Source organism: Moschus berezovskii, chromosome X, assembly GCF_049115385.1.
Source record: "Moschus berezovskii isolate FMDL1 chromosome X, NW_MosBer_1.0, whole genome shotgun sequence".
Taxonomy (NCBI): domain Eukaryota; kingdom Metazoa; phylum Chordata; class Mammalia; order Artiodactyla; family Moschidae; genus Moschus; species Moschus berezovskii.
In genome coordinates this window covers 36,903,010-36,914,209 of record NC_142488.1, presented here as the reverse complement: position 1 = coordinate 36,914,209, position 11,200 = coordinate 36,903,010, and the positions used below count along the sequence as shown (strand labels likewise).

General features: G+C 38.8%; 1 pseudogene; it reads left to right on the top strand.

The window, feature by feature from the left end:
• Positions 1-2,722: 2,722 nt before the first annotated feature.
• Positions 2,723-3,503, top strand: LOC129563855 (prostaglandin E synthase 3 pseudogene; annotated as a pseudogene).
• The last annotated feature ends 7,697 nt before the right edge of the window (positions 3,504-11,200 follow it).

Genomic DNA, 11,200 nt, shown 5'->3' with positions numbered 1-11,200 from the left:
CAAAAATAGCCACCTAGTCGCTATATGTTCCAATTCTCTGCATCACACTTACCTAACATTTTCTTATTTGTGCACTTGCTTTGTTGTCTGCCTCTCCCAGTAAGCTCCACCAAGCAGGTAGTTTTGTCTGTCTTATTCACTGCCATATCCCCAATACCTAGATACAGTAGCGATTCAAAAAATGAACTGAGTAGATGGGTGGTACATAGTAGCCACTCAATAGACAATTGTTGACTGATAGAAGAGGGATGTAGTATGTGAAATAGACATCGAAATAAGAAGAGGATAGTGGTCTTTGAGCAGGGAAGACCCAGAGGAGGAAGTTCAGTTCAGTTCAGTCACTCAGTCGTGTCCGACTCTTTGCGACCCCATGAACCACAGCACGCCAGGCCTCCCTGTCCATCCCCAACTCCCGGAGTTCACTCAAACTCATGGCCGTCGAGTCGGTGATGCCATCCAGCCATCTCATTCTCTGCTGTCCCCGTCTCCTCCTGCCCCCAATCCCTCCCAGCATCAGAGTCTTTTCCAGTGAGTCAACTCATCGCATGAGGTAGCCAAAGTATTGGAGTTTCAGCTTTAGCATCAGTCCTTCCAGTGAACACCCAGGATTGATCTCTTTTAGAATGGACTGGTTGGATATCCTTGCAGTCCAAGGGACTCTCAAGAGTCTTCTCCAGCACCACAGTTCAAAAGCATCAATTCTTCGGCATTCAGCTTTCTTCACAGTCCAATTCTCACATCCATACATGACCACTGGAAAAACCATAGCCTTGACTAGACGGACCTTGGTTGGCAAAGTAATGTCTCTGCTTTTTAATATGCTATCTAGGCTGGTCATAACTTTCCTTCCAAGGAGCAAGCGTCTTTTAATTTCATGGCTGCAATCAGCACCCGAAGTGATTTTGGAGCCCAAAAAGATAAAGTCTGACACTGTTTCCACTGTTTCCCCATCTATTTCCCATGAAGTGATGGGACCAGATGCCATGATCTTCGTTTTCTGAATGTTGAGCTCCAAGCTAACCTTTTCACTCTCTTCTTTCACTTTCATCAAAAGGCCTTTGAGTTCCTCTTCACTTTCTGCCATAAGGGTGATGTCATCTGCATGTATGAGGTTATTGATATTTCTCCTGGCAATCTTGATTCCAGCTTGTGCTTCTTCCAGCCCAGCGTTCCTCATGATGTACTCTGCATAGAAGTTAAATAAGCAGGGTGACAATATACAACCTTGACGTACTCCTTTTCCTATTTGGAACCAGTCTGTTGTTCCATGTCCAGTTCTCACTGTTGCTTCCTGACCTGCATACAGGTTTCTCAAGAGGCAGGTCAGGTGGTCTGGTATTCCCATCTCTTTCAGAATGTTCCACAGGTTATTGTGATCCACACAGTCAAAGGCTTTGGCATAGTCGATGAGGCAGAAATAGATGTTTTTCTGGAACTCTCTTGCTTTCTCCATGATCCAGCGGATGTTGGCAATTTGATCTCTGGTTCCTCTGCCCTTTCTAAAACCTGCTTGAACATCTGGAAGTTCACGGTTCACATATTGCTGAGGCCTGGCTTGGAGAATTTTGAGCATGACTTTGCTAGCGTGTGAGATGAGTGCAATTGTGCGGTAGTTTGAGCATTCTTTGGCATTCCCTTTCTTTGGGATTGGAATGAAGACTGACCTTTTCCAGTCCTGTGGCCATTGCTGAGTTTTCCAAATCTGCTGGCATATTGAGTGCAGCACTTTCACAGCATCATCTTTCAGGATTTGAAATATCTCAATTGGAATTCCATCACCTCCATTAGCTTTGTTCGTAGTGATGCTTTCTAAGGCCCACTTGACTTCACATTCCAAGATGTCTGGTTCCAGGTGAGTGATCACGCCATCGTGGTTATCTTGGTTGTGAAGATCTTTTTTGTACAGTTCTTCTGTGTATTCTTGCCACCTCTTCTTAATATTCTCTGCTTCTGTTAGGTCCATACCATTTCTGTCCCTTATCGAGCCCATCTTTGCATGAAATGTTCCCTTGATATCTTTAATTTTCTTGAAAAGATCTCTTGTTTTTTCTATTCTGTTGTTTTCCTCTATTTCTTTGCATTGATCGCTGAGGAAGGCTTTCTTATCTCTCCTTGCTATTCTTTGGAAGAGGAGGAAAGGATGCAGAAATGTTGGTTGGAGGAGGATCTTCCTCAGGCCAAGTTTGACACTTTTGTTTAGGCAGTATGGGAGTGACGTGATCTGACCAATGTTTTAGCAGTTACTTCCCAAAGAAATTTGGGAAACAGCATGCAGGAGTGGAGGTTGCAGAAGAGAGAGACTAGAAACAGGAAGAGAAGGGCTTCCCTGGTGGTTTGGTGGTAAAGAATCTGTCTGCCAGTGCAGGAGATAAGGGTTCAATCTCTGGTCTAGGAAGAATCTCTCACATGCCATGGAACAACTAAGCCCATGCGTCACAACTACTGAGCCCATGCTATAGAGCCCAGGATCCTCAACTATCAACCCCATGTGCTGCAACTACTGAGTCCACACACCCTAGGGCCTGTGATCCTCAACAAGAGAAGCCACTGCAATGAGAGGCCCACGCACTGTAACTAGAGAAAAGCCTGCACAGCGATGAAGACCCAGCACAGCCTAGATAAATAAAGAAAATTATGTACAAAACAGAAACAAGAAAAGGGTTAGGAGGTAGCTGCAATAACCTGATTGGGAGTTGATCAGGGCTGGGCCTTGGGAAGTGGCATGGGGCTGGAGGAGGGGCTGGGGCAGTGCATCTCAACTCTGGCTGTATTAAAATTCACTGAGGAGAAAACCTCCACTTCCAGGCCACTGGAGAGGCTCACCCACCCATTAGCCAGTCCCCCTGCCCTGTTCACGATACAGCCTGCTTCTGCAAAGTGGTGCGATCAAAGGAACTATGTCTTCACTGAATTTTGTGTTGAAGACAGTCAAGATGTTAATGTAAATTTTGAGAACTCCAAACTTACATTCAGTTGTCTTGGAGGAATTGATCATTTTAAACATTTAAATGAAATTGATCTTCTTCACTGTATTGATCCAAATGATTCCAAGCATAAAAGAACGGACAGATCAATTTTATATTGTTTATGAAAAGGAGAATCTGGCCAGTCATGGCCAAGGTTAACAAAAGAGAGGGCAGAGCTTAATTGGCTTAGTGTGAACTTCAATAATTGGAAAGACCGTGAAGATGATTCAGTTGCAGACATGTCTAATTTTGGTCGTTTCTCTGAGATGATGAACAACATGGGTGGTGATGAGAATGTAGATTTACCAGAAGTAGATGGAGCAGGTGATGATTCACAAGACAGTGATGAAGAAAAATGCCAGATCTGCAGTAAGGAATGTTGTCATCACTGGATTTTGAGAAAGAAAAATAACTTCTCTGCAAGATTCTGTAATTGAGAGAATTCCTGAGTTGATAGCTCTAAAGGCAGATACTATATTTGCCTCCTATAACCCATTTTTCAACCTGTTTGCTTTTTTAAAGGCTTCACTAAGGGTTGATATGATTGTACTGGGCAATTTTGGGGCATCCCTCGTGACTCAGTTGGTGAAGCATCTGCCTGCAATGCAGGAGACCTGGGTTTGATCCCTGGATCGGGAAGATCCCCTGGAGGAGGGTGTGGGATCCCACTCCGGTATTCCTGCCTGGAGAATCCCATGGACAGAAGATCCTGGCAACAGTCCATGAGGTCGCAAGAGTCAGACACAACTGAGTGACTAAACCACCACCACCATTTTTTCCATGATGCTGTTGAGGTCCTAGGCAATTGATAAACCAGTTGTGATAAATAAAAACATTTCACCAAAGTCTCCTTTACTTCACAACCTAGATACTGACATGATAGGAAGCACTTAGCTTAGGGAAAGGGACTAAATTTTAGATTTCAGAACATGGATTCAAACTTGCTGAAACAATTGGTTGATACTTTAATAACATGTTGTTCGTCTGGTATATCTTTCAGAATTATTTCACTGAAGTTTTACTTTTCAAAAAATTTGCTTCACATTATTGTACATAAGTGATCATTTGTCAGTGTTCCAGATGTATCTTGGCTAAAATTAGCGAATGCTGTAACTTGATGGTTTTGAACCCTGTACGTTTGGTATTGCTTGATACTTAAACTTCTACATTTCTTAGCACAGAGGATGAAGAAAGGCTGTAGATTGTTGCTTGAGAGTCTGTACATTTAGACCAAATTTGTATTTGCACTGTCATTATGACAAATGAGTGGGAAAAAATGTTAATACACTATTGGATTTTTTTCATTCCTTTCTTTCTTTGTTTTTTTTTTTTGATTCAGCTTGTACCTGGGCTGAAAACCTCAATATATGTTCATGGCAGTGAGGAATTTTTTTAAAATGTCTACATTCTTTCTAATAAACTGTTGGAAGACTTCTTGGCTATCCTTTCAAGTGTCTGGTTTACTGTAATTTCATGTATTGCCATTTACTAGAATGGAGTTTTTATCTTCACTTGAGGAAGAATGTGGGAATATTCCTGTTTGAAAAAGAAAAGCTTGCTGTAATGTCACAGAAAACCTTTTAAAAGTGAATCTGTAATAGAAAATTGTAGATACACTTGCAGCAGTTGGAAAAGAAAGTGTGATTTGATTGAAATAAAACTAAATGTGTTGTCCTCCTCTAAAAATTCACTGGGAAGCTTTTAGACTTCATCCCCTTCATACCTGGTCTCCATCCCCCAGAGATTCTGATTAGCTCAGTTTTTGGTGGGGCCCCAGCAATCATTATTTTTTAAAGCTCCCTATATGTTCTAGCTGGGATTGAAACCACTGGGACAGGTAAAAGAAATTGTTCAGAAATAGAATAGACAGCCCTTGAGACTAAGTGGCTTTGGGTAATGAAGGAAAAGGAGGAATTGAATATGATTGACTTCTAGTGTGAGTAAACTTGGAGGACAGCTTTTATTTTTATTTTATTTTATTTATTATATTGGTTGGTTTTGCCATACACTGACATGAATCCGCGAGTTCCCCTTCCTGAACCCCCCTTCCACCTCCCTCCTCCCCTTATCCTCCCTCTGGGTCATACCTGTGCACCAGCCCCGAGCATCCTGTATCATGCATCAAACTTGGCGATTTGTTTCACATATGATAATATACATGGTTCAATGCCATTCTCCCAAATCATCCCACCCTCGTCCTCTCCCACAGAGTCCAAAAGACTGTTCTATACACCTGTGTCTCTTTTGCTGTCTCGTATACAGGGTTATCATTACCATGTTTCTAAATTCCATATTTATGCGTTAGTATACTGTATTGGTGTTTTTCTTTCTGGCTTACTTCACTCTGTATAATAGGCTCCAGTTTCATCCACCTCATTAGAACTGATTCAAATGCATTGTTTTTAATGGCTGAGTAATACTCCATTGTATATATGTACCAAAGCTTTCTTATCCATTCGTCTGCAGATGGACATCTAGCTTGCTTGCATGTCCTCGCTATTATAAACAGTGCTGTGATGAACATTGCAGTACATGTGTCTCTTTCAATTCTGGTTTCCTCGGTGTGTATGCCCAGGAGTGCGATTGCTGGATCATATGGAAGTTCTATTTCTAGTTTTTTAAGGAATCTCCACACTGTTCTTCATAGTGGCTGTACTAGTTTGCATTCCCACCAACAGTGTAAGAGGGTTCCCTTCTCTCCACACCCTCTGCAGCATTTATTGCTTGTAGACTTTTGGATAGCAGCCATTCTGACTGGTGTGAAATGGTATCTCATTGTGGTTTTGATTTGCATTTCTCTGATTATGAGGGATGTTGAGCATATTTTCATGTGTTTGTTACCCATCTGAATGTCTTCTTTGGAGAAATGTCTGTTTAGTTCTTTGGCCCATTTTTTTATTGGTTCGTTTATTTTTCTGGAATTGAGCTGCAGGAGCTGCTTGTATATTTTGGAGATTAATCCTTTATCAATTGTTTCATTTGCTATTATTTTCTCCCATTCTGCAGGCTGCCTTTTCACCTTGCTTACAGTTTCCTTTGCTGTGCAGAAGCTTTTAATTTTAATTAGGTCCATTTGTTTATTTTTGCTTTCATTTCCAATATTCTGGGAGGTGGGTCATGGAGGATCCTGCTGTGATTTATGTCGGAGAGTGTTTTGCGTATGTTCTCCTCTAGGAGTTTTATAATTTCTGGTCTTTCATTTAGATCTTTAATCCATTTTGAGTTTATTTTTGTGTATGGTGTTAGGAAGTGTTCTAGTTTCATTCTTTTACAGTGGCTGACCAGTTTTCCCAGCACCACTTGTTAAAGATACTGTCTTTTCTCCATTTTATATTCTTGCCTCCTTTGTCAAAGATAAGGTGTCCATAAGTGCGTGGATTTATCTCTGGGCTTCCTATTTTGTTCCATTGATCTATATTTCTGTCTTTATGCCAGTATCATACTGTCTTGATGACTGTGGCTTTGTAGTAGAGCCTGAAGTCCGGCAGGTTAATTCCCCCAGTTCCATTTTTCTTCCTCAAGATTGCTTTGGCTATTCCAGGTTTTTTGTATTTCCATACAAACTGTGAGATTATTTGTTCTAGTTCTGTGAAAAATATCGTTGGTAACTTGATAGGGTTTGCATTGAATGTATAAATTACTTTGGGTTGTATACTCATTTTTACAATATTTATTCTTCCAATCCACGAACATGGTATATTTCTCCATCTACTAGTGTCCTCTTTGATTACTTTCACCAGTGTTTTATAGTTTTCTATGTACAGGTCTTTTGTTTCTTTAGATAGATATATTCCTAAGTATTTTATTCTTTTCATTGCAACAGTGAATGGAATAGTTTCCTTAATTTCTCTTTCTATTTTCTCATTATTAGTGTATAGGAATGCAAGGGATTTCTGTGTGTTGATTTTATATCCTGCAACTTTACTGTATTCATTGATTAGCTCTACTAGTTTTCTAGTAGAGTCTTTAGGGTTTTCTGTGTAGAGGATCATGTCATCAGCGAACAGTGAACGTTTTACTTCTTCTTTTCCAATTTGGATTCCTTTTATGTCTTTTTCTGCTCTGATTGCTGTGGCCAAACCTTCCAAAACTATGTTGAATAGGAGTGGGGAGAGTGGGCACCCTTGTCTTTTTCCTGATTTTAGGGGAAATGCTTTCAGTTTTTCACCATTGAGGATAATGTTTGCTGTGGGTTTGTCATATATAGCTTTTATTATGTTGAGGTATGTTCCTTCTATTCCCACATTCTGGAGGGTTTTTGTCATAAATGGATGTTGAATTTTGTTGAAGGCTTTCTCTGCATCTATTGAGATAATCATATAATTTTTATTTTTCAGTTTGTTAATGTGGTGTATTACATTGATTGATTTGTGGATATTGAAGAATCCTTGCATTCCTGGGATAAAGCCCACTTGGTCATGATGTATGATCTTCTTAATGTGTTGTTGGATTCTGATTACTTGAATTTTGTTAAGGATTTTTTTTTATATGCCACACATATAATTTTACTTAGCCACACATTTCACATCTTCAGATAACATCCAGTAACTTTTTAATATCAACTTGAATATATTAAATTTAAATATTTTTATTTGAAGACAGTCTTTACAGCAACATAATTAATTCCTCTCCTCCATCAAAAATCTATAATGAATATTCTTTCAACTATAGACTATAGACTTTACCCTAACATGATGACACTACATTTAAAATCTAAAAACAAATGCTTCTCCTATACATGCTTATTTTTTTTTAAATGAACTAAAATGATGATCTTCTTTTCTGAATAATATGCTTCAGAAAGGCATTCTTCAATATTACAGGGATAATTATAAGAAAAGGATAGACTTCATCTTATGTCATCCTATTATATATTTTTTCTCTCTGAGATCATACTAAATATATCCCCCTGAGTTTAATTTCAAATCTTTGAAAAAGAGATAGTCTTAAGAAACTGGGAAAGATTTAAGTTTCAATTCAGAAAACATCGTTTTCCTACATGGAAACAGTTTGAAATCACATACTAACTCCATTCTTTTAATTTTTAATATTCTAAAGAAACAATATCTGAAGGAGAAATAGTGACCAGGAGGCAGTGTGATGACAAATTACATTAAAGAATATAATTACCCTTGGCCTTCATAGAGTACTTCCCATTTTCCAGATCTTTACAAGACATGAAATTAAAACCATCAATTGCCCAAGAGGTAGACTATGAACACATTTCCAAACGGGAAAATGAGCACTGAGATGACTTATCACTGTAATGGCTGTAAAAATGGTTAGCAGCAGGACAAGACTAGAAGCAAGAGGAGCTGGTTACAATTGTATACACATGGCTGCCCAAAATACGTCAGTGAAAGGACAGGAGTACTGTTGGTCCACCTATGCAGCTATGCTCCACCTTGCTCTGTGACACACACAGCTGATGGAAGTTTCAATCTCCATTTAAAGCTGACGGCACATCTATTCTCCAATGTCAAACACATGAGATCTACAGGAGGAATGACTATTTGCAGTGCCATCCTCAGACTCAGGAATGTAGGCTACATTGTAACTACATAGAACATATTTCAATAAATGGGATCAATACAGGAAAAGAAAAATTGATCTTGTGCAATAATGAAAGTTACAATTTTAGCTCAACGTTTCTACTCTTATTCTACAAAGAGATGTTTATGAGTACAATTAAAAGCAGATTATGAAACAACTGGATTTGAAATAAAACTCACATCTGCATGTGTTTGTAAGCCTTGGTCTGCATGCTCTTAAATTAGGAGGGAATAAAGATAGTATAATTTGACTGGGTTTTGTACTGAACACATCTCTTTCTAGAATTGAAAGATGTATCCTGATTCACTGCTAATGATTTACCAAGCTCTTCAAATACATTAAAGCACTAAAGAAAATTTGATTATTTCACAGAGCTGTGGCATTAGCCAAAAAAGCAATATGGCTAGACTGGAAGTACACTTGGTGGGGGACGCTAAATGGGAGATGCAGGAAAATAAACAGCTGTATTGTTGTCCTTTAGGCTCATGAGAATGACATCCATGGGTGCCAACCCTGTACTTACTGTGTGAGTAGCCAGTACATTAGGGACACGGTAACATAGATGACACACAGCATGATCCAGTTTATCCTTGTGATGGGCGGCTTGCGGTTACCTGTCACGTGGTACAAGAAGGATTTTTGCATCTATGTTCATCAGTGATATTGGCCTGCAGTTTTCTTTTTTTGTGGGATCTTTACCAGGTTTTGGGATTAGGGTGATGGTGTCCTCATAGAATGAGTTTGGAAGTTTCCCTTCCTCAGCAATTTTCTGGAAGAGTTTGAGTAGAATAGGTGTTAGCTCTTCTCTAAATTTTTGGTAGAATTCAGCTGTGAAGCCGTTTGGACCTGGGCTTTTGTTTGCTGGAAGATTTTTGATTACAGCTTCTATTTCCATGTTTGTGATGGGTCTGTTAAGATTTTCTATTTCTTCCTGGTTCAGTTTTGGAAAGTTGTACTTTTCTAAGAATTTGTCCATTTCTTCCAAGTTGTCCATTTTATTGCCATATAATTGCTGATAGTATTCTCTAATAATCCTTTGTATTTCTGTGTTGTAGGTTGTGATCTCTCCATTTTCATTTCTAATTTTATTGATTTGGTTCTTCTCCCTTTGTTTCTTGATGAGTCTGGCTAGTGGTTTGTCAATTTTATCTACCCTCTCAAAGAACCAGCTTTTGGCTTTGTTGATTTTTGCTATAGTCTCTTTTGTTTCTTTTGCATTTATCTCTGCCCTAATTTTTATGATTTCTTTCCTTCTACTAACCCTGGGGTTCTTCATTTCTTCCTTTTCTAGTTTCTTAGATGTAGAGTTAGGTTATTTAGTTGACTTTTTTCTTGTTTCTTGAGGTGTGCTTGTATTGCTATGAACCTTCCCCTTAGCACTGCTTTTACAGTGTCCCAGAGGTTTTGGGTTGTCGTGTTTTTATTTTCATTCATTTCTATGCATATTTTGATTTCTCTTTTGATTTCTTCTATGATTTGTTCATTATTCAGCAGCGTGTTGTTCAGCCTCCATATGTTGGCATTTTTAATAGTTTTTCTCCTGTAATTGAGATCTAATCTTACTGCATTGTGGTCAGAAAAGATACTTGGAATGATTTCAAATTTTTTTAATTTACTAAGGCTAGATTTATGGCCCAGGATGTGATCTATCCTGGAAAAGGTTCTGTGTGCGCTTGAGAAAAAGGTGAAATTCATTGTTTTGGGGTGAAATGTTCTATAGATATCTATTAGGTCTAACTGGTCTATTGTATCATTTAAAGTTTGTGTTTCCTTGTTAATTTTCTGTTTAGTTGATCTGTCCATAGGTGTGAGTGGGGTATTAAAGTCTCCCACTATTATTGCTTTGTTGTTAATTTCCCCTATCATACTTGTTAGTAATTGTCTTATATATTGTGGTGCTCCTATGTTGGGTGCATAAATATTTATAATTGTTATATCTTCTTCTTGGATTGATCCTTTGATCATTGTGTAGTTTCCTTCTTTGTCTCTTTTCACAACCTTTGCTTTAAAGTCTATTTTATCTGATATGAGTATTGCTACTCCTGCTTTTTTTGGTCTCTGCATGCAATATCTTTTTCCAGCCCTTCACTTTCAGTCTGTATGTGTCCCTCGTTTTGAGGTGGGTCTCTTTTAGACAACATATATCGGGGTCTTGTTTTTGTATCCATTCAGCCAGCCTTTGTCTTTTGGTTGGGACATTCAACCCATTTACGTTTAAGGTAATTATTGATAAGTATGATCCCGTTGCCATTTTCTTTATTGCTTTGGGTTCGAGTTTATACACCCTTTCTGTGTTTCCTGTCTAGAGAAGATCCTTTAGTATTTGTTGGAGAGCTGGTTTGGTGATCCTGAATTCACTCAGCTTTTGCTTGTCTGTAAAGCTTTTGATTTCTCCTTCATATTTGAATGAGATCCTTGCTGGGTTCAGTAATCTGGGCTGTAGGTTATTTTCTTTCATCACTTTAAGTATGTCTTGCCATTCCCTCCTGGCCTGAAGAGTTTCTGTTGAAAGATCAGCTGTTATCCTTATGGGAATCCCCTTGTGTGTTATTTGTTGCTTTTCCCTTGCTGCTTTTAATATTTGTTCTTTGTGTTTGATCTTTGTTAATTTGATTAATATGTGTCTTGGAGTATTTCGCCTTGGGTTTACCCTGTTAGGGACTCTCTGGGTTTCTTGGACT